Raw genomic sequence first — 19,885 nt, 5'->3', positions numbered from 1 at the left:
TGACCACATACTCTGAAAAGAATGGATTGCTATGTGTTTTGGGGAAAATGGAGTCAGGAGAGATTTGTATCAGTTTTGATCTCTACACAGTACTTTTTTTTTCTATTTTCAATTGTTTGTTGCTTTCTTTCTATTTCATCTTTAAAAGCCCCCATGATGCCCTTGTGTAGTTGGGTCTCTCACCCAATGTTCTTTTTTTTTTCAATTTTATTTTATTAAGTGTGTTTATCTACTTTTAGTTTACAACATTCAATTCCACAATCCCTTGAGTTCCAAATTTTCTCCCCCCCTCCTTCCCCCTCCACCCACCATGGTGGCATGCAATCCAGTATAGGTTCTACAAATACCTCCACATTAAGTAATAGTCAGGTTGTAAAGAAGAATTATAACCAATGAAGTGAACAACGAGAAAGAAGAAATGAAACAAACCTAAACAAGAAAGAGAGAGAGTGAATAGCTTGCTTCAATCTGCATTCAGACTCAGTAGTTCTTTTCTCTGGATGTGGACATCTTTTCCATAGTGAGTCTTTTGGAGTTGTCTCGTAACCTTGCATTGCTGAGAGGAGCCCAGTCTATCAAAGTTATTCGTCACACATACATGGTTTGTAATTGTGTACAAAGTTCTCCTGGTTCTGCTCTCCTCACTCACCATTAGTTTACATGTCTCTCTAGGTTATTATGAAGTCCGTCTGCTCCTCATTTCTTATAACACAATAGTATTCCATTACATTCATATACCACAACTTGTTTAGCCATTCCCCAATTGATGGGCATCCCCTTGATTTCCAATTCTTTGCAGCGCAAAAAGAGCTGCTATAAATATTTTTGTGTAAATGGGTCTTCCTCCCACTTGTAGCATATCTTTAGGATACAGTCGCAGAAATGGTATTGCTGGATCAAAGGGTATATACTTTTTTATAGCCCTTTGGGCATAATTCCAAATTGCTCTCTGGGATGGTTGGATCAATTCATAACTCCACCAACAATGCATTAGTGCTCTAATTTTTCCACGTCCTCTGCAGCATTTATCATTTTCCTGTTTTGTCATCTTAGTCAATCTGACTAGTGAGGTATGGTACCTCAGAGTTGTTTTGATTTGCATTTCTCTAATCAGACACTTAGTACTTTTATGATATTAGGCAAGCCCCAACCTCTCTGGACTTTAGTTTTTTGGTTGTTGTTTTCATTTGTAAAATGGGATATACTTGTTCGTATTTCATCCCAACCTCATGAGATCTGGAGGAGGATCAGATGAGTTACTATGTAGTAAGTACTTTGTAAACCTTATCATCATCATCATCATCATCATCATCATCATCAATCATCATTATTCAGAATATCCACATACCCACATATAATATAATATTTCATCTTTCCATATTAATCTCAGTGCATGATGCAGCTATTGAGGGTCAATCTTAACATTTAAGCATTTTTACTTTGTTTTCTTTGCCTGTATATTACATTTTTTTTTACAAACTCTTCATTTAAGACAACCTGATCCTGGCAGTTTTCCTCAGCAATGACACCAGATGTCCCATCTCTACACCACTGTATAAGTGGTCCCTCAAGAATAGGATATACTCTTTCTTCATCTTTACTTCTTATAATTCCTAGCTTCATTCAAGGTACAACTCTCCTGAGACTTTCCCCCTGGGCCTTCATGATCTTTTCTTGACTTTCTCAGTGCTTCCTCTCTGGAAATGGCTTTGTGTTACTATTTACTCATCTCTGTCTTTGTGAGTATTAGACGCCTGCTCCCACTAATAGAATATTACCTTCTAGAAGGTAGGATCAGTATTGCATCTCCAGAGTCTTATGCAGGGCACACAGTGACTAAAGTATGTGGAGTTAAATTTAATTTTAGTGTTTTCTTTACCATCTAGTTCTCTGACTATGAACAAACTCAACACTACATTAAAAAGTTGCTAAAATTGGGTTTTTGAGTTATTTACATTTTAAAAGCCACACATATTTTGCCTTGCCTTCTGGTAACATTTTAAAAAGTCATCACCATAATAATAATTAAAAAAACCTTTTCTAAAATATCCACAAATTCTTGATGATCAAGAATACAAATTTTCAACTTGAAGTTAAAGGATTTTTCAGAAATTACCAAGATGTAATTCTAGCCCTGTCTGCATGATGGTATGACTATCTCCACCCCATAATTTAGAGACATCTGCTTCACTGATCTGTCAATTACAAGAAAATTTCAATGATTCAAACTCAAAAGGCCAAGTGAGACAAGAAATATAAAAAGAAAATCATATTTGTGATGATTCTTATTTGCCCAAGGTCAAGGCATTTATGTTAACTTTATCATTCTGCCACAATGTTGTGTCGTTCATTTGAGATACTTTTGTTGAAGTGATCCTAAGGTCTTCTTTTGTCTGCTCATTCCACATCAGCACTACTCAGCTCTTTGCACAATTCCTTACCATCTCCTGTCATCTGCCTAACCCTCACCCAACCACAGTCCATTCCAGTCTAGCTTCAAGGTCATTTATCTCCCTATTTTCCTTCAAGCTAACCATATCAATATTGTGAGAACAAATGATTAGTCTTCAGTAATATTTCTAGAGCCATTTTAAAAATGCATCTCTAATTCCATGTTTTCTTTAAAATGTAGCAACAGTATCTAAAACCTCCATTGGAAAAGCTATCTTAGCATGTGGTACACAAAAATACACACATATGTGTATGTATATGTATAGCATATATATGCATATGTGTGTATATATATATATATAAATATATATATATATATATTATTTTTTTAAAGCAATTGGTGTTAAGTATCTTGCTCAAAGTTACACAGCCAGTTATTTCTGGGTTTGGTGCTAAGTATCTGAGCCTGGATTCGATCCCAGGTCTCCTGACTCTGGGGCCAGTGTTCTTACTCACTGAACCACCTGGCCACCCCTATATAATTTATTTAAGACTCATGAAAATCCTATAATATGAACATGTCTATAGCTGTATATATATATATATATATATATCTCCACCCAATTGCGCAAACAAGAAAACTTGAGTTTCAAAGTAGTTAAATGATTTGCCTACTGCCAAAGAGCTAGGAAAATATCAAAGGCATGATTTGAACCCAGGTTTTTCTGACTCTAGAAAATGCTTTTCGTACAGAAAGAGGACATAGGAGTGAAAATGGTAAAGGGCTTTGTGAAGGAGGTAACATATAGCTTAAACTTTCAAATGAGGGATGACAAAAATAAGGGATGGCCATTTTTGGAGGAGTGTGTGTGTGTGTGTGTGTGTATGTGTGTGTGTGTGTGTTGAATGATGTGGACCATGGCATAGAGGCAAAACAAAAGATCATCAAGGAAAAGAGGATAGAGAGAGAAGTGAAGAAAGCCTAAGAGAGGTGCCTCTATTCTTGGAGATTGATAAAGTATGAGTGAGGAGAGGAGAAGTGGATGTTTTGGCAGAAAAAGAACCAGGAGAGAATGGCATTACAAAAAGGTGGGAAGCTGGGGAAATGAATCTAAGAGGAGGAGGGGGGGGGTGATTGGTAGTTTCAAAAGCAGCAAAGAAGTCAAGTAGATTGAAGATTAAGAGAAGGTGATTGGATTTAGCAGTGAAGAGACATCTAGCAACCTTCAAGAGAGCAGTTTCAGTCAAGTGGTAGTCTCAGAAGCCTGATTGTTAGGGCTCAAGGAGTGAGTGGGTTGTGAGAAATGGAGGTCATAAATAGAATTCTTTTTAGGAGTTTGCCACTGAAAAGGAGGAGAGATTAAAGATGTCAAATTGAGGAGGTATAGCTTCAACTGGAAAATTTTGAGGGTGAACAATTGTATGTTTGTAATCAGCAGACGCCATGGCACCCCCTCCTTGTTGCTTTCTACCTGTTGATGAACCTGAGATGAGAAACCATCTCTATTAGAATCCAATAAGGGGTGAAGGGTTGGAGGAACAGAATATTCTGAACAGAATTCAGAATAGAATAGCAATACAGCTTGGAACTCCACAGAGTAAAACCTTAAAAGTTCCCACTAGCACATGGGTTATATTGGAGACAGCACTTAAGTAAAGGTGTGTCTTTTAGAACAACCAACGTTGATAGCCTAAAGGGTATAGGGGAGGAGACTTTGACAGCCAAAGCCACAGGAATCTTGTGAAAGCTGAGTGTCATGGCTCACTTGGAGCTCCTAGGTTTTCTCTTAGGAAGTATGTATGGTATGGGTATATTGTAGTCATGTTTCTTTAGCTATGAAATGAGATTGGACTGCATGATATCTGACAGTGTTTATAACTTCAAAATTATATGATTCTATACCTAGCAGCTAATATCTATTGAGCACTTAATGTATAAAGCAGGGTGTTATTCTCAGTAACTATATTATTTAAAACCAATCTCAAGAAACCACAAAATTGTGTTTTTATCTTGGCATACTTCATTTAAGTTCTTAAACTCTCTAACAGACTGATATATCAGAATTATATATTTGTACTGGAAGGTACCACAGAGAAAATCTAATCTGACTTCTTTATTATACATATGAGGATACTGATACCCAGGGAGATACTGCCTTCACTAATATAATACAATTAGTAAGTGACAGAGTAAGGTATTGAATCTCTGATTATGAATACAACCATCATTGTACTAAACTGGTAGGGAGAGTACGAGGAAGGAAGACATGAGTTTGAATCCTGCCTAAATTAAAATCCTGCCTATATCTCTGGGTAAGTCACTGACCTTGCTGTCCCTTGGCAACTACCAAGGAGTCATCTGCTAAGTCAGAGATGGGTAGCCATCAGCTTAGGGGAAAGGAGTTTTCTCTTGACTCCTCCAATATTCCGCTATCTCTGAGAAATCATTGATGGGGCAGTTTGCCCTAATTATAGATTGTGACTTTCCCATCCTATTCAAATGATATTATCATTGTACATTTGTCCCAGGGAACCCACCTCACATGCTGAGGGCCTTGCTCACTTTTTCTGGACCTTACAAGCATATTAGTCAGGTACGCAAAATGTCCACCTCCACACCCTAACCATAAGACCATGTGACCTTTGACTCCTATCATACATTTCACCTTCTACCTTTGTTCTTCAGAGTTCCTCATTTTTGATGTCTTACAATCTGCTTCCCTCTCACAGCTTTGCCTTACCCTCTGGGTGATATTCATTTTCAATTCTTCAAAGACTGTTGGGCTCCCTGTCAAAATCACAGATTCTTCAAGTATATGAGTATTCTCTAACATGGTAATGATGAGTCTGCTGATTGAATTCTAAGCTTTGTAGAATCATGCCAGGGACAGAATGCCACCTTGATAATAAAGAAAATGAACTAGCTGAGATCAAATCCTGTAGAGAAAGGCAGGATGAGCTTTGCATGTGTGGACTTAATCTGACATTGTGGCTACTATATATTATCTCTGCCTTATCAGGTTTTATCAGTGACTAATGTCTCTATAATCCTTAAAATGGACACCAATGATTCAGAAAAGGATTAACAAAAAATACCAGATTGAAAATATTTCCACCATTAAAAGTAGCATGGAACAAAATATTACATGCTAAATTACTACAGTACAAATAAAAAAAAACACTTATTTTTCTGATCCTTCTGGGGAATAGGGTTGGAATGAGACAATGTTTTTACTAATGCAAGAAAATTCTGGCATGAAAACTTGTTCCACCAATGCAGATTGGCAATTCATCTATAATGTATATTCTAAGAATTTGCCTAGGGACATTGAAAGGCTCAGTGCTATGCCTGTGGTGACACAGCAAGCATGTGTTCAAGGCTGATCTTGAGGTTAGGTGTTCCTGACTCCAAGGCCAGTCTTCTATCTGTTTCTCTTGGATCCATTTTCTCTCATAATATTATCCAGTTTACAAATTGCTTTCCTCCAGACATTCCAATCAAATCGATATTACTGTACCCATTAGACAGATGAAAAAGTTGAGTCACTGGAATCCATGAATAATATGTGCCTAAGATAGGATGTCAACTCAAGGCTTCTTCCAAGTCCTGTGCTCCATCTGCTACAAGATGAGAAGTTCCAAGAGGGAGAAAAGGAGGCAACATGGTACATTGAGAAGGCCACTGGGCTTGGCTTCATAGGACTTCACATCTCCCCCTTCATGATCTTATATGACCTATATAACCTCACTTCACTTCAGCTTTCTTGCCTATAGAATTGAAAAAGAGGAAACAGTCTCAGGTACCTATCACTGTGATTCCATGGATATAAGGTCTGTTCATGATTTGACAAATACAGAGACATGATGCAGGACCCAAATGTCACCCTGTTCATCATGAGATTTCTGGATTAGATGTTAAGTGGGAGAGATGGGGTGCTTGGATGCTTATGCTTGTACCCCTCAAGGACTGAAGTACTGCACATGGTTGTCTGGAATGAATTCATGAACTCAAGCATTCTTTAGGTCAAGGTGGTAAAGGTTTATTGTAATGCCAGTATGATACACAGAGCTCCCTAAGGAACTTGCCATTTAACAGGAATGATGCTAAGGCTTATATAGGAAAAGTAGTGGATTATCTGGTAAATATACTAATTAGGTGATAATTTACAACCTTGGTCACAGGCATCATTCACTACTGGAAATCAGGGGAAGGGGTTTCTCAGGTGTATATTTTTGGTCTGTTATATCTGTAGCAAGATATCTTTGAGGGTTGATGTTCATAGTTTGACCTCTGGATTGAATATGATAGCTTTGGGAATCAATACATGATAATTTTGTGGTTACAAGATAGTTCTGTTTTTACAAGATAATTTCTTCAGAGATCAGCTTGTTCTTGTGATGGGGAAAGATAATGTTTTACTGGGGCCCACTCATGAATAATTGTGGGGAAAGGTAGTTTGGGAAAAGTAGTTTGTCTTACTGGGGGCCACTTAGGAGTTATTACTAGGCCTTGTGTCCTTGGGTTGGGGAGAAAACTGTCAGGGATAGTGTTTTGAACCTAGGGAGAAAAGTGATCTTGGAATTAGGGTCCAAGCACAAGCACCCAAGCACCTCATCAGGAATCTCTCTTCTCCCAGGATTGTTCACTTAATCTCATCATTATCATAGGCATGTTTGGAAGGTCCATTTGTACCCGAGGACTCTGTCGAGTGTCCTATTTCATCCCATGGATGAAATGTCCTAGTGTGTCCCTGCTGCTGAACAGGAGAAACAGAACTCCCTCATCCAGCAGGAACTATGACTCTTGACTATTTTATTATTATTGGGATTATTATGCATAACATATTATATAATATATAACTTCTATTATTATGCATAATATGTGTTATATAATATATAACAGAGTAAATATTTATTATATACATTGTATAACATACGTTATACTATAACATATAATGTATTATTACACAATAAATTATGTAAAGTTATATACTATATAACACATATACATTATATATTATGCATTATATATTATGAGTCATATAATATATAATGTATGACATTATTATACATGATATATTATATGCATTACATAATATATAACATACTGTAATAATAATATTATTATTATGGCAAAAGAGTCAGCTTGATCCTAAACTAAAGCAACCCAAATCCTATCCCAGTGTTTAGTCCTGAGTCAACTCCCAATAAACACTTGCTGATTTACCATACCTAAGCATCGTTACTTTCACTTTGAGGGACATATATGCATAGAACTATCACCAAGTTAATAATGTAAAAAGTGGTAAGTAAAGGGCTTGTTCAAACCTCACAAATGTAGGATGGGGCCAGACTGAGAAGTACCAACTTCTCATGGAAATCTTGTATTTCTAGGCATGTGAGAGACACCAGGGGAAAGGATACTCAGGAACCCTTCAAATCCAGTTAAGTCAACACATTTCTTCAACACAAACTTTATGCCAGATAGTATGCTGTGCTCCAGGAATACAAGGAAAGATGAAAACAAAACAGTCTCTGCCCTCTAGAGCTCACAGTCTGTAGAAGGACAGCACAGTGTTTTGGGGCATCCTCATGCTGTTTATGGGTTGGTCCCCAGCTGGGAGTCTGATGCTTGGATTAGTTACCTCAGGGCAGCTGGGAGCTTCTGGTTGGAGCAGGAGGAGAACATTTTCATTGAATCATAGAATCTTAGAGGTGGAAGAAATAATAAGGGCCATCTAATTCAACTGATACTTGAATATTACCATTTAGTGGTCTTTACCCAACAAGAGCTCAATGAGACTTTGATTGAGGATCTCAAATGAGGAGATCAACTCATAAGTTCCGGAAGCAGCTAATTCCAATTTTGGACAGCCCCATGGATAGAAAAGAGGGCAGCTAGGTGGTGCAGTGAATAAAGCACAGGCCCTGGAGTCAAAAGGACCTGAGTTCAAATGTGAGTTCAAATAACACACTTACTACATGTGACACTAGGTAAGTACTTAATCCTGTTTGCCTCAGTTTCCTCATCTGGAGAAGGAAATGGCAAGGTACTCTGGTATCTCTGCCAAGAAAACCCAAAATGGGGTCACAAAGAGTTGGACATGACTGAAACAAGTCAACAACAAGAGCTGATAGGAAGGTGTTTATTTAGGAAGTTGCTTTTCCTGGACAAATATCTCATTTGAGTCTGTGCAATTTTCAATTAGTTCCATTCCTAATTCTACACCCCTACCCCCAACCCAGGGGGAAAGCGATGAAAATGCAGGGGAATAAGAAAAAAAAATCTAATCCCTCTGCCACATGACAGGCCTTCAAGTACCTGGAAGCAGTTATCATGGCCCTTCTAATTCTAAAAATTCTAATTCTCATGTTGACGTGAAACATCCTTAGTGCATTCTCTGAAAAAATGTGCCTGATAAAGAGCCTTCTTCCTCTTTTGCTTGCTGTGGTTAGGATTTTCTCTGTTGCAGTGCCATATTAGAAACTCCCTTAGCACCTGGAATCTCCTCATAATGGAACATTCATCCTCCTTGCCCACCCATTTTTCTCATTTTTGTGTTCCTCCTAGCGTCTCCATTTTGGATTGGACTTCAGACTGGCTTCATTCCTCTCCTTGCTGTGCTTCTGACTTTCTGGCCTTCACCATGATGCCCTCATTAGAATGTAAACTCCTTGAGGGCAGGGCTACCTTTCTTTGCCTTGTATTTGTCTCACAAGTTCTTAGCATAGTTCCCTCTACATAATTGTTTCCTACCTACATTGGACTAGCCAATGATTTTATTGACACATTCTTCAATGAAGAAACTCCCTTTACCCATATAGATCAGCAGACATTGTTGCAATTTATGGTCTCAGAGAGGTGATTATGGCATTGTGTTACCAAGTGACTTAATGATCACACATGTCAGGGGCGGAACTTGAACCCAGGTCTTCCTGATTGAAGCCAGTCTCCTGTCTAATAGGGCACACCATCTTTTTTCATTTCTCCTTTATGATTTTTCACTTATTATCAGGCTTCTCTAGAGATCTTATTAATCAAACCCTATTCTCACGCATGGTACCTGTGACCGAACAGAACAGGCAGCAATGGTGGGCAGGAAGAAGAGTGAGTTCCAGTCATCTGACAAATGTGTTTATCTTCTTTCCTTAGATGACTGGCTGAGAAAGCTTAGCTCTATTACACATTAATCCTTGGACTTGTATCTCAATCTGAAAGAGACATGATTCAGGAAAGAAACTAAAACCCTAAGATACAATGTAACATACAGAGAAGCTAAATTGGAATAGGGGTTTGAGAGATTTAATGCTACATTAATGAGGGTTTCTTCCTCTTTCAAGTTCAAGAAAAAAGCCGCTGTTCACATAAATGAACATTTAACGAGGCATTATTTACCCGTGTCTGTGATTCACAATATTTTAAGCAAGATGAACAGCTCATTTCTTTCTTCCTCCTTTTTTGATTCTTAGCTAGAATTACTTTTCCCATAAAAGTTAAACATGCAAACTCTGTCTATTAGGGTACTCTACTTGCATTTATTGACCTAACTTATTTCTATAAAATAGCATGAGGAAAATATATTTAGCCTTCAAAAATTTTCTGGTGCAAATGTTTATCCTGTCCACTGTTATGTAACTTATTAGGAGAACTGGCCTGTAATTAACAGTGAATCCCTGACCTGGGATTTTTGTTCTGAATAAGGCTTAAAATAGCATCACCTGAGGAAACATCCAAGCCTGTAACCTACCACTCAAGCTACTGACTAAAAGCTACTCTACTGGTTCCTAAGGACACACATACTCACACAGATACTCTCTCAAAAGAGCTGACACAGGGGCGGCCAGGTGGCGCAGTGAGTAAGAGCACTGGCCCCAGAGTCGGGATGACCTGGGATCGAATCCGGGCTCCAATACTTACTTAGCACCACACCCAGAAATAACTGGCCGTGTAACCTTGAGCAAGTTACTTAACCCCGATTGCTTTAAAAAAATAAAAGAGTTGACACAATAACAAAAGCACACAAAATACATATATGCAAATTTATATAGTGACGTGTGTGTTATGTACATGTACACACGTGCATTACATGTGAGTATATGTATGTATGTGTGTGCAAATAGAGCGCAAGAAAAATCTGGAAGAACAGAAACTATGGTTCATGATGAGATGGGAACCTCAAAATAATGTTATGACACAAAACTCAAATGCACTAACCTTATTGAGGAAACAAAAGATGGCTGAAGCATATGGAAATCTTGTCATGTATATCACTACCCCTAATGATGTTTCATTGACCTGCAAGGCAATGACCATATCTGTAGCCTGCCTCTTCTTGATTATTTGCATATTTTATAAAAACCAATAGAAAAAAGTCCAATAAAGAATCATTTATCATACCAGGACTGAAAGCCCTCTTGTTCTGTTTGGCTACCCAAATCACTTATTTTCATTCTTCTCTTTTCTGTATTTGACTTGGATAAAATCAATACCCAATCCCAAAGTGCTAGGGTGGAAAGAATTAATCAAGCAATCACTTAATCAACAAACATTTTTAAGTGTGCAATGTTTGCAATTCACTAAGCTAGGTGTTGGAAAACTAAAATGAAAAAAAAAAACCTTTAGCTAAGCTTTGAGAATGGATTGTGTAGGCCAAATAAATACAGTATAGAATAGATGAGTAGATGGAAGGTAGCCTTCTGGGAAAGACCCAGGACAACCAGGGTAGGTTTTAGGTGGAAGAGGATTTTGGAATTGTTTGTTTTACAAAGAATCACTTCAATTGCAACAAGACGACTCAAATATGGGTCTGTTCATTGACTTAAGGGTATGAAATAAATCTAATTGCCATTTATGATAAATAAGACATAATAAGACAAGGGTGGTCTTTTTCTTTTCTTGCCATGTACTTTTTACAGAGCTAATAGAACTACATCATTCAACTCTAAATACTAATTAAGACACTTAAGAATTGCTCTGCCTATCCTATATAGTGTGGCATAGCTGATTCAATCCAAGGCTTAGTGTCTTTTTGACCTAGGTTCATTTAGAAATATATTCTTTTTATTTATTTTAATAATAAAATAATCTCATTATTTATATATTTACATATATAAATAATATGATTTTAATAATAAAATAATTTTGACAATAAAATAAATTATTATTATTATATTTATTACATTTATAGAAATGTCATTCTGACATTTATTAACTCCTGACTGCGAACTTATCATGTAACCTCAATGGACCTCAGGCAAGTGTCCTAGGACTTTCTATTAAGTTATAGATGAATTGTAATGTTTTGGAAGCATTGTGGCACCAGCGAAAGAGCATTTACTATGGAGGAACTTCTGACATTAATACATAAATGACCTTTAAATGTCACAATCTCCCTCTGCCTTAGTTTCCAGGCCTGTGAAGTGAAGGGTGCATGGCCTCTGAGTTCCTTTCCAGTTCTATATACCTGAGCTTATGCACTCCCCTGCTGGAAATACATGACATTACCAAAATGACAGAAGGTTTGGGTAGCCAAGGATTCTCAATTATCCATCTGTACTTTGAAACTACATCACAAATGCTATTCACCATAAAAAGGCACCATGATATCAGGCATACACATGCATTAACTATAAATGCATATATGTATCCATGTATATATACACACATATATGTATATATTTGAATGTGCATGCATAATCATTTCTCATGGCATATAAAAATCATAAGCCAACTTTAATGAAAAAATAATTTCATAGGAGACATCATCATTATTATTAATCACCATTTTGCCTGTTCATAAAGGGATTGAGTGACTTTTCCAGGGTCATTTGGCAACATAGTATCTGAGGCAGGATACTATGTTTATACACATACATGTACCCTCACACATGTGTGTACATATATATACACACTATGTATGCATCTACATATATATGAGAAACAACTAGTGGGTAGGCATATGTGTTTTATATGTGTATATACATGCATGTATGTATGTGACATGTATATGTGTGTTTGTGTATATGTGCACACATATATACACACAGCAAATTCATATGTCATATGTAAAAATGATAAACCAATCTTCCCAAGAAAAATAGTTATTTCCAAAAAGACTTATAGTTGTTTCTGTCACCTCTGCTCCAATAGGCAATTCCCTTTGGGCCCTTTTTTTCTTAAAAATACATGAAGTAGGGGCGGCTAGGTGGCACAGTGAATAGAGCACTGGCCCTGGAGTCAGGAGGACCTGAGTTCAAATTTGGCCTCAGACACTTAACACCCCCCCAAAAAAAATAACTAGCCACGTGACCTCGGGCAAGTCACTTAAGTCCAATAGCCCTACCTTCCCCCCTCCAAAAAAGCAAAAAGAAAAATCTAAAAAAAAATACATGAAGTACCCTTCAATGTATATGTATTCTAATAACTATAGGTACACCTTCCAGCCAGGCAGATCTTAACCCATCCATACTCACACATCCTATGTGCCCCTTTTGCACGTTTTCCCATAGTTTCTATACAGGCAGCCAACCTCATTCATGCACTGGAATCCTCCCTCCCTTTCTCTTGATCTGCTAAGAACCTAAGTGGACCTCTTCTCAAGTGACCAATCCCTCGTTCTCTTTTACTCCCTTATGTTTCTTTGATGTCACTCTTTGGCCTGAGACTTCACTAAACACCACAATTCTGCTGCACTTCTATATCTATAATGGGATATATTCTTGTTTCTCTGAAGGAAATAACTATCACAAGGAAAAAAGCACATAGTGGGTGTAAGTAGGCAAAAACACAGAGCAGGAACTTCAAAGAAACAGATACCATCATCATGCCTAAAGCTCATCAATGGTAAGAGGAATTCTCTCCTGCATCTGAGGGAAGTATCTTCCTCTGAGCATGTGAAGGGAGAGGTGGATGTGAGGGAGAGGGCATGGGTGGGGAAAGGGAAGATAAACATCTTGTTCTACTTGTCCTTTACAATTTTCTCTCCTAGATTTGAATGCTTAGCTTCAAGGCTAGAGAGTTCTCTCATAGTTGACCTATGGGTAGCTGCTCCTCACTGTGTATCTGAACATATATAAGGGAACCACATGAAGTAAATCCTTACATTTGTGTTTCTATGGGAGGGAATATCCGGGAACATGCTTTTGTGGACGACTACATAACTTGTTGGAATCAGGAATAGTAAAGTCTTTGGGGAAATTACTTTGGCTCATTCTGAGAGGAAAATAGTTTTCTTCCTCCCAACTCTTGTAAAAGCACAGGAAACATCTCTCAATGGATTCACAACAAATTGGAAAATTGGACATGATTTATCGTATATCACTTTGCCCACCATTGCAGAAAACTAAAGACATTAGGCCATATTCATGCCTCATGGTACCCCCATCTGGTGAAGGCGTAACATGTAACATTTTACGGGGTGGATTGGCCTTTGCTTTGACCACTAAGTAGTTAAGTGACTTTCCCGAACGAACCCAGCCATTATATTCCCGAGGGGTATTTGAAACCAGGTCTTCCTAATTTCCTGGTGAGTGTTGTATAACGTATTGCATTACAAGTAATACTCATACAAGTGTTCCTTGATTCTTTTGTTAAATCATGTAGAATCTTAAACTGGTTTGAAAATGTGCTGTACCACATAACATTTCAAAAGGGTACAAGAAAACTGTCTCTAATAAGAAATTTTAAAAGTTGACAAATAAAAATTGATTATTTGTAACATGCTAATAACTTTTATTGCTAAAAAAAATTAATTCATTAGACTGAAAGTCATGACTATGCATTGCTCTATAAAACCTCTCCATACCCTTAGCAGCTGTGAGATGTTTTCTAATTTCTCCTTTAAAAGTATAATAACATTATTTCAAGAAGGTACGTTTGCTATGACTACCCTTATAATTGAGGCCTAATCATGTTGCCAATGGAGTTAACAACTGTTGTGCTACAAACAGCATCAGCCTTGTAATTAACAGATTAATGCCAGGGACAGAACAGTGATAAGGGGCAGCAGATTAGTAGCTCTTCTATAACAAAAGGGGACTGCAATTAGGTTAGGGTACCTTGGACAAAGATCCAGGGTGCTATGACTTATGGGATGCAAGTATTTCATATTTTTTTTAAACACTGGATAATTTTATCAGTATTTCTAGTTCTTCAGTTTGAAATATGACTGAACATAGCAACTAGTTACCAAGAATAATGAGTTAATACAGGAAGTTATCTCAGAAGGTACCTTTCCCCTAACCTTGATTCTTATTCTGAGTCTTTGCCAAGCCTTACCCTAATCTTTTGCAATGTAATTCTAGAATGGAGATGCTGTTGAGTTCGTATTGAGAGGCCCTGAGATTGAAACTTGACTCTATCTGAACATCTCTATTCTGTTTATAACTTCTCCATTCCCACCAGAAAAACTCAACAGGTTGATCCTTCCTAAGCTTCCAAAGGTCAGCTTTGGCTTCATCTTGCTTGGTTCCAGGCCTCCACAGCACTCCTCAGATATCTTCAATGCATCCACTCCTTCAAATTCCCATTAATGTGTTGTCTTTAGTCATGAGACTTTAAGCAACTTGAGGGCAGGGAATAGTAAGAATGCTTTGTATTCCCAACCCATATTTTTATTTTCAACTCTTTATTAAGTGTTTAGTAAGTGCTTTGCACACAGTAAGAATTTGATAAATTCTCTTATCTATCATCTATCTATCTGCCAATTATTTGTTGTATGAATTTGGGCAAGCCATTTCTCTTCCCTGGACTTCTGCCTTAGCATCTCCAAAATAATGAACGTGGACACAGTAAAGCTCCTTCCACCTCTAAATCTATGGGGAAAATTAAAAAGCAATTCTACATCGATTTTGAATGATGGAAATTCCAAAGAAACATTGATAAGACTAGCAGAGTTAATTTTCTGGCTATATCTCTCTTTGACAGTATTTTGTTTCCCTTTGTGTGTTTCTTTAAGACTTAAAGTTTTATTGAAGGAATCCAGACACTTTAAAGTCATTAGCATATCACAGCCTTATTTCTTTCCAATAGCTTTAAACCTCAGTAACATTCTGCTGAAAATGTGGGAGTTTAATTCCTTCTCACCAGTTGTTTTTTATTGTTCTCATTTGCTTTATCAACCTGTGGTTGTGTGAACACAAACAGTCAATTGTGAATTCTCTCCCTCTCCAACAATCCCTTCTAAACTCTACTCTTTACTTTCATGGAATCCTGTCTATGGTTTTCTTTCTCTGACTACATGGACAAAATCCACAAAAAAAACATTTGTGAAGTACCAATGAATTGCAAGTTTGACATCTCTCAAATTGCACATATTGCTATATTTTCAAGGTGAGTCAACTTCAGTGCCCTGGAAAGATACCTGAATGGGAAGCGACACAGGCACACCAAATTTTAGATACTACCCACCATGTAATCTAGTGCCACTGGCTTCCTCTGTTCCATGGACAGACACTCCATGTCTGGGGATCTTCTCTGGCTGCTCACATGCTTGGAATGTTCTCTTTTCTCCTCTCTCTCTGCTATCTTCCCTGACTTTCTTTAAGACTCAGCTAAAATTCCATCTTCTACAGGACACCTTTCCTAAGACATCTTAATCTTACTGTCTTCCCTCTCTTAATTAGATCCTATTTACCCTGCATAGAACTTCCTTGTGTACATTTGTTGTCTCCCCCATTAGATAGTGAACTCTTTGAGACAAGGGACTATCTTTTGCCCCTTTTTGGATCCCTAGTGTTTTTAACACAGGGCCTGGTTCATAGAAGAGGTGCTTAATTAATGTTTATTGATTACTAAACGCAAGACAGATATTTCATTTATCTTTATTCAATTGCATTTCATTAGTTTTCAAAAGGGTACTAATAACTCATGTTTCTAAAGCCCCTTGTGGACATTCAAATATTTCTTGGAGGTCATCAAACATGAGATTCACAATGACCTCATAAGAAAGCTACTAAAGATGTTATTTTCACTTTCTTTACAGATGAAGCCAAATTATGTATGTTCAAATCCTAAAATTTTCACTTAGTAATGTATGTACTTGAAAAAGTCACTTTTTTCCAAGGACCTCCATTTCCTTACCAGTAAAATGGGGTGTGGTCATGGGTTGGACTAGACCAGGGCTTCTTAAACTTTTTTCACTTGTGACCCCTATTCACATTGCTTGGTGGTTGTGTGGCCTGAGGGCATGCACAGTGCAAAGTGTACATGCTTTGTGTTCTTGTAATGCCAAGCTAAGGCAACTTCCCAAGGTTCAAAATACCAGCATAGGTACTCTCCATTTTATTCAGTGACAAATTAAGAACAGATAGAATCAAAATTTAACATCATTCAAAATACAGCATTTACCAAGTGTGATTCAATAATCTCCAAGTTCTACCCCCAAGTGTGATTTAATCTTTTCTTCATCTTGACACAGAGGCAAGTTATCAGAAATCTTTGTTCCCGGAGAGACAAAGCTTAGCAAGGCCACAAGATATGTTGCCAGTCTCTTAATTAATTCATTCTCTGTCTGCAGAACAGTCCTAGGACCCCTAAAAACATTAGCAAAATCCTCTTCCAGGATTTCTGTAAATATACAACAAGAAAATCCTTCTTCAGGGATTTTGAACCAACAGCAAGGTTCCAAAGCTTCTGCAACAACAGCACTGTCCTTCACCAGTGGACAGAATTCACTTTCTGTCTGCAGAACAGTCTCAAAAGCTCTTAACCAACAGCAAGCTTCCAAGGTCTCTGCAACAGCAGGACTGTCCTTCACCAGTGGACAAATCTGGCAAAACAACATCAAAACAGACAGACAAAGTACCAGCATAACAGCCATGTCTCCTCAGTCCTTGGCAGCTCTGGGTGGCAGCCCTCAAAAGTCCTGGGCAATTCAAAGTCGCCCTCAGCAATCCTCTCCATCTCTCTCTGCCTCCAAAAGGGTGCTGCTTCCAAAAAATTCTTCTGCCTCTCTCTTTTCTTGTGTCTCTCTAAATTTTACGTCACCAGCTCCTCCCAGTTCAGCCCTCTCTTTTCATGTCAACAAGTCCTTCCCACAAGTGGGATTCATAAGCTCTGGATATTAACACAATCAATTTGAAAACCAAGCCAATACAGGGGATTTTATATTCCATTACTATTACAGTTCTGAACCAAGGCTGCAGGGAAGTTATGCAATGCAGCACTAGCAAGTGCTACCAGAAATACCTTGGATTAATTGCACATTTGATTTGGAATTAATTTTTGATTGTTGCAAATTCAGAAAACTTTTACTATTGCCAAGTTTTTCACCACCCACAGTTTAAGAAGCACTGGACTAAACCATCTCTCAGAGCTCTTTGTTGTATATGACTAATGAACACCTGGAAAATGAAATGGTCATTATGAAGAGACAATATTCATAACTTTGAGGAGAACAGGTCATATCAGACTTGACCTTTATTTCCTTTCTTGACAAGATTTCTGATGTGACAGATCAGTGGAAAAGATGTAATTATAGTTTTCTTTAGATATTAGCAAAGGATTTGGTCAAGTATCTGGTCATATTCTGGTAAACAGAAAGATGTAGACTCAAATATAGTGAAAACTAGATGGCTTGAGAAGAATTTGAATGACCTGAAACAAAAAGGTGATCAGTAACGATACAATGTCACCTTGATAGAAGGTCTCTAGTAGAGGACCTAGGATATCTAGAATCTCCAGTAGAGGACCTTAGCACTATACCATTTAAGAGTATACTCACACACACACACCATATATATATGTATGCATATATATGTATAATATCTATATTATATGTGTACATAACATACATATATCTCATATATACACATACACAATATGTATGCATAATATATATATATACACACACATATATCTATCTTGAAGATACACACATTTTTATCAGTGCTTTCAATAGAGATGAAGATAGCATGCTGGTTGCATTTGCAGATGGTACAATGACACAGCCTGAATCCAAGGTCTTGATAACCTGCAGCTTTATCCTGACTCTACTGAGATGAAATTCAATTGAGATAAATGTAAAGTTTTACATTTGTAAAATAAATGGCCAAATTGTGACTTGTCTAAAAAAGACCTCAGGGTTTTAGTTGACTGCAAGCTCAATAGCAGTTGGGAGAGTGATTCGTCATCCTTAAAGGCTAATCTGTGTTCCTGGGCTGCATTAGGAGGCATAACTTCCTGGGAGAATGAGGCTACATTAGGAGGAATAACTTCCTGGAAGAATGAGGCTGCAGTCCCTCTGTACTCTGCCCTGGTGAAAACACAGCCAAAGGATGGAGTCCAGTTTTAGGTTCTGCAATTTAGATAAAACAGCGATAAACTAGAAAGTGTCCAGAAAAGGGTAACAGGAGTGAAGTGACTCAAGTTCAAGAGGTAAGGATCAAATAAAGGCACTGTGGTTCGTTAATTTAGAGGAGGGAAGAAATACTCAAGGGAGAGAAGACAGTTGTGCTTATGCATTTGAAGTAGGTATGTCTTATAGAGAAAAGTATTAGACTTTTTTATTTTCCATTCATTCAGTCTCATTTGACTCTTTGTGACACCATTTGGGTGATTTGTTTTTTTTTTTTTGTTTTGTTTTTTGGCTAAGATACTGGAGTGGTTTGTAGTTTCCTCCTCAAGCTCATCTTATAGATAAGGAAACTGAGGCAAACAAAGTTAAGTGACTTGTCCAGGGTCACACCCTTAGTGTCTGACTTTGGATTTAACTTTGGGTCTTTCCGACTCCAGGCCCAGTGCTCTATCCACTGTGCAACCTAGCTGCCTTGCATTTTCCAACAGAGGGCAAAAGTAGGAGCAATGGATGGATGCTGAGACAAATTTAGACCCTATATCATTCTTGATATATCTCTCCATTGCAATTAGAGCTGTCCAAAAGAGGCTTGGTATGCATTGAGAAGTGGTGAGTTCTTTCTCACTGAAGGCCTTCAAACATAGTCCAGATGGCCACTTTTCAAGGTTAACTAAAGATTCCTTTTCTGGTATGGTCTGGATCAGAGGACCACTGAGGGCTCGTCCAACCCCCAAATTTGTAAATTCTGCATTAATGTTGAGACATTCTGAGTGACTCAGTGGAAGATTCTTCTGAATGAAGGCTAAACAGCATTTAAAAGAGTGTAATTGAGCACTTAGAATAGAATTACAAAATGTATAATTACATGTAAAATGTTTTACAAATCTTGAAGCACTATATAAATGTTATTCTTTGTGGTAATTGTTCTTCTTCTTATAATGCTATTTTGTTCCTACAAATTCCTAGGCAAGAGAGAAAAACAATGGACTTGCTGGATGCAGCTACTGGGGCAAGAATGGCAGTGATGGTGTAAGACAGGGAAGTTCATAGAAAAGACAGAAAGTTTGATGGCCGTCGATTCTTATGATGTTTGGTTCCACTGTTGGAGGCTTGATTTTCCATTGCAATTTGGTAATATGTATATATTATGTCAACCCTGATGTTAGATGGTCAGAGCTAAATTATAACTTAAATATGGT

The sequence above is a fragment of the Petaurus breviceps genome, unplaced genomic scaffold (genome assembly GCF_028583685.1).
Source record: "Petaurus breviceps papuanus isolate PSGF00001 unplaced genomic scaffold, PetGlider_PUasm1.0 173, whole genome shotgun sequence".
Taxonomy (NCBI): domain Eukaryota; kingdom Metazoa; phylum Chordata; class Mammalia; order Diprotodontia; family Petauridae; genus Petaurus; species Petaurus breviceps.
This window is presented reverse-complemented; position numbering follows the sequence as displayed.